General features: G+C 41.2%; 1 long non-coding RNA gene across 1 annotated transcript; it reads left to right on the top strand.

Moving 5' to 3' along the window:
* Nucleotides 1–517: 517 nt before the first annotated feature.
* Nucleotides 518–3,873, top strand: LOC114611603. Its single transcript, XR_003709867.1, has 2 exons — nucleotides 518–723; nucleotides 3,571–3,873. It is a non-coding gene; the product is annotated as an uncharacterized LOC114611603 (long non-coding RNA).
* The last annotated feature ends 759 nt before the right edge of the window (nucleotides 3,874–4,632 follow it).

The following is a 4,632-nucleotide window of genomic DNA, read 5'->3' as shown; positions in this document are numbered from 1 at the left end:
AGGAAGGCTGCTTAACCAGTGCATAAAAGACACTGGCAATTGATGCTCTGAATGCATAAACCCAAAGAACATTACTGAGTAGTTTCTGAGCTACTTAAACAAGGCTATTTCAGTTCTCTGCGTTGCGTGTGCATATCCTGACTCGCCCTTTCCTTAGGGAAAGTAGGGAGCAAAACATACGTAGAAATGAGCCTTTTGTTGCTTCGCCAAATAGGGCCAGGATGGTGGTGATCACAGCCTCCTAGCAGTGGAGGACTTCGCTGCCGGTAAATGAGTGTGCCTTTCAAAGTCAGATGAAAGGGTCCTCTGTGCACACCTGACAGCCCGTTTCAGCATCCAAGGGGGCTCTGTGAGAAAATAGAAAAGCAACGTGTTAACGGAGTCAGATCTAACCGTAGACCGACCCTGTGTTTGAAAATCCTAAAATAATTGTCAATGAAGCCTCCTGAGTCAGAGGATATGACATCCTCATTTGCATGATTCAGAATGGCAGTGACGCCACAGGCAGCCAGTCTACGGGAGGAGTTCCTGAACATGGAAATGCTGAACAATTGAATGGCCACAGGAGTTGGCACCAAATGAATTGTCTTAGATAACTGAAGCCTGTCCCATTGGCCCCCACACAGGAAGCTGGTGGCTATCAGAACTTCACAGTAGGTTATTCCTGTTGCCGCCCTCATGTTTTCTCTGGAGTGTGGGGCTGACAGCAGACAGTTCTGCGAGGTGAATTGAAATTCTAGGCTTCATTTTTAAGAAAACATAACGCTTTTATTTATCTATAGAGATTTTCACATGCGCATACAATGTATTTTGATCATATCCGCCCTTCCATTCATCACCCCCCAACTACTTCAGATTCAAACTCCCCCTCTCATCTCTTCCCAACTTTGTATCCTTTATTTTTTCAAATATTTCCCTGATCCAATTTGTGCTGCTCTCATATGCATGGGTTTTGGGCTATCCACTGGAGTATGGTCAACCTACCATGGGCTACATCCCTGAAGAAAACAGACTTTATTTTCCCTAGCAACCATCAACTGTCAAGAACTTTTCAGCTGGGAGTAGGAGTTCATGAAGCCCACTCATACTTCGTGGTAGACTGTGAACCAGGTTGATCTTCAGGTTTCATGTGGACAACCACAGCTGTGTGACTTCATGAGTACCAGGGTCCTGTTAGGGTCAAAAGACACTGCTATCCAGTCCCCCGGGGTCTCTAGCTGTTTCATCTTTCTGTTTCATCTCCTGTCATGTTCTCTGAGCCTATGGGGAGGGTGTGATACAGATGTTCTGTTTATGACCGAGTTATTCCCTAGATACCTATCCTCCGAGGTTTAGCCAGTTATGAGCTTCTGTGTTAACCATCATCTATTACAAAAAGAAACTTTCTTTAATGAGATCTGAGAGCTGCCCTAATCTGTGGGCAGCAGCTGCTTATTTCAGGGACAGTGTCTAGTCCTTAGAAAACCACATCTGTCTTTCGAAGGTCTCACATAATCGTCATATTGACCACAGTGAATTACATAACTTGGTTAAGGAGGTTAGAGGATAAAGGCCTTCACTGAATCCATGAACTTCATTGAGTGTGGAAGCTGATCATCTACCCTGGGAAGATGATCCAGTGTTTCTATGGCATTCCCAAAAGAGGCATTTGAACTCTAAAAGTTATAACTATGGTCCAGGCAATTATTGTCTAGAGGTGATAGACCTTCATTATATACTATAATTACATAGAATCTTAAAAACTAGGCTCTGATAATGTAGTGACAACATTTTCACTACTGAATATAAAATGCTCTGATCTTCCATCAGTATTTTTTAAATTAAAAAAAATTTTACGTTTTATTTTGATCACATTCTTTCCCTTCCTCTCCAACTTCTTCCAGATCTTTCCTACCTCTCTACCCACGCGGTATGTCAGCCATACTCCAGGACAGGCCCCATGCCCAGGAACAGTCCAATAAGAAATGAATTACATTTTTTCCTGCTCTGGTTTTGGTGTTTTTTGTCTTACTGAGTTAGTCTTTTTTAATACACAGGAATGTGCCCTGCTTCCTATGTACACTCAGCCCCTGTGAGCCCACTGATATAGCAGCTCCCTTGATCAGACTCTATTTCCTAATACCTTGCTGTGATTTGGAAAGTAAACAGACCAAGAGAAGAGCTCTCCATGCTTTGAATGTAAGCCTTTCTGTTGTAGTAGGATTTAAAAATTGCAACTGTGGATTGTTATTTGTAAGGGACATTATTCAAAGATGAAGTAATTCTTGAGCATCCTAGCTCCTGAATGGAGCTTTATTGATGGTTGAAAGGGGCACTCCTATCCTCTAAAGAAACTCATCTGAAAGCTGCCAGCACACAGAGTCACACAAGCTCCTTCTCAAGCCACTAGGAGCAAAACTCCTTACACAGTGACGCCACTCTCCATAGCCCCATCCAAAGTGTAAATATGTCATATTTGGGAATCAGATGATACCGTTGCCAAAATGCAGTGGATTACTAAACATGGGTCAAAGTGGCAGCCATGCCAAGAGGCGTCTGAATAGGAAGAAATGAGTACTCTGGCTACATTTCCTTTTGTGGTGTGCTGACAATTGAAATCAAGTATCTTCATTAAGAGAAAACCTGTGAGGCTACATCCACAGCCCGCCCAGTTTCCCTGTGAGCACCACTGCTCCTTCCTCTCCTGATTCATCAAGTAGACATCTGCTGCCAAAGCATCAGTATTCTGGCTCTCTGTTAGCTACTGTCATTGGGAAAGCCCAAATGCACATACGATACTAGAAGAATCAGAAGCAGGTATTCTGACATTTTTCTAAATATAACTTTCTTCCTTGTAAGCCAATGCTACAAGAACAAATTTGTTCACTTTCCATTGTGTCATGAGGACAGTAGAAAAGAATTGGTAACTCTGACATAACAGAGAATGAAAACATGTTCTGCTTTGGTTTTGCCCAGCCCCAAACAGCTTTTTGTGGAACACGGGCCATCTTGGAGAAGAGTTTGCAAAAAACCAGAAAAGTATTGTTATTGAGAAGGGTTACCTAATTTACTTCTGCTTAAAAGAAGTTACTTAACTGAAGCTTAGATTGAAAAAAATCTTGTAATTTTAAACAGGTTGGCAGGATCTGCTCTGTGTATCCCAGGGTGACCTCGAACACATGGCCAACCTCTAGCTTCAGCCTCCCAAGTGCTAGGTCACCATATTCAGTAGGAGAAAGCCCACTTCTCTCTTTTTTTTTTAAATTAAATTATTTTATTTATTTACATTCCAAATATTGTGCAACTTCCTAGTCCCCCTCCCAGAGTTCTTCACCCTTACCCTTTGCCTCTGAGAGGGTGCTCCCCCACTTACCCACTCACCCCCCTCATCAACCCATCTCCACTATCCCCCTCCCCTGGGGCATCAAGTCTCTACAGGATTAGGTGCATCCTCTCCCACTGAGGAGAAAGTGCACTATTAACTACAGTTTATTGATACAAATAAAAAAAGGGGACTCAATCAGGGTCCTGTTTAGTTCATCTTACATTGCTGAACTCATTAGCAATTCAGATTCTTTGATCCCATTTTAGATATAATCTGTATTGTAAGAAGACTCTCTGGGGATTTGTACAGCTTTATATCATGTTTGAGAAGCTCTGGATTCTATTGAGAAGCCTTGGTACTATTTTCCAAGATTAGTTAACTAACCTGGTCACCAAGCTTGAGGCTCTTAAGAAGCATAGACTCCTCATGTGTCTTCTTCAGCCCACCTTCTACCTTTATAAATGTTCTACTTAGCTGTAGTGAAAGACACTCACTGACTTGATATATTTGTTCCTCCAATACTAAAAGTATAATGTAAATAAGGTAAACCAACAATCTTATGGGGAAGAGATTGGTACTATCTGCTTTGTTTTTTCTTTCAAAGGCAGTCAAGCAACTGTAATTAAACCTTGCAAAACCAAGCCATGCTCTACTTTCTTTACAAATGTCTCTAAGCCTTTACCTCGCAGGTGTAAAATATATAAGATGGCTTCTCTGTCTAATCAGAAGACCTATGTGAGAAAAGAAACCTACACCCCACATTCAGTTTGCGTCAAATTGATATGGATGCAGGTTTCGGTTTTGTAAAACGACGTGCATATGCTGTTCTTTTTCTCTCTGGTCCTCTTACTTGATGGAATTTTTGTGCTGAACACATTGAATGCCAGATATAAATTTTTTATGGTTTTTTACTACATATATTCCTGGATTTCTTCCCAGACCACTGAATTCGGGTGGGGCCTGGAATATGTATTTTAAAAGCCACCTGGCAGTCAGCAAGGCTTGGAAATTACTGAACTAGTGGGATTCTGAGGTACCAACCAGCATTATAAGAGTAAGAGAAATCTAGCAGGTTTAGGTACTTTAACTAAATGACTAGCTTTGTATTTATCTAAAATAACTAAATTGTTAATTGAGAAAGATTAACTTTTCACTTCAACTTACTGACACATTTGCTAAAGAATTTCCAGAACACACACACACACACACACACACACACACACACACACACACACCATTCAGCTGGTTCCACAGATAATCTTTTGGAAATGATTTATATTTCCTGGAATGGTATTTTTTTTAAAAAATTTTCCCTAGGTTTGAACCAG

Source organism: Grammomys surdaster, unplaced genomic scaffold (genome assembly GCF_004785775.1).
Source record: "Grammomys surdaster isolate TR1022 unplaced genomic scaffold, NIH_TR_1.0 126118, whole genome shotgun sequence".
NCBI lineage: Eukaryota > Metazoa > Chordata > Mammalia > Rodentia > Muridae > Grammomys > Grammomys surdaster.
The sequence above is the reverse complement of the archived record's forward strand: the minus strand, read 5'-3'. Positions and strand labels throughout refer to the sequence as shown.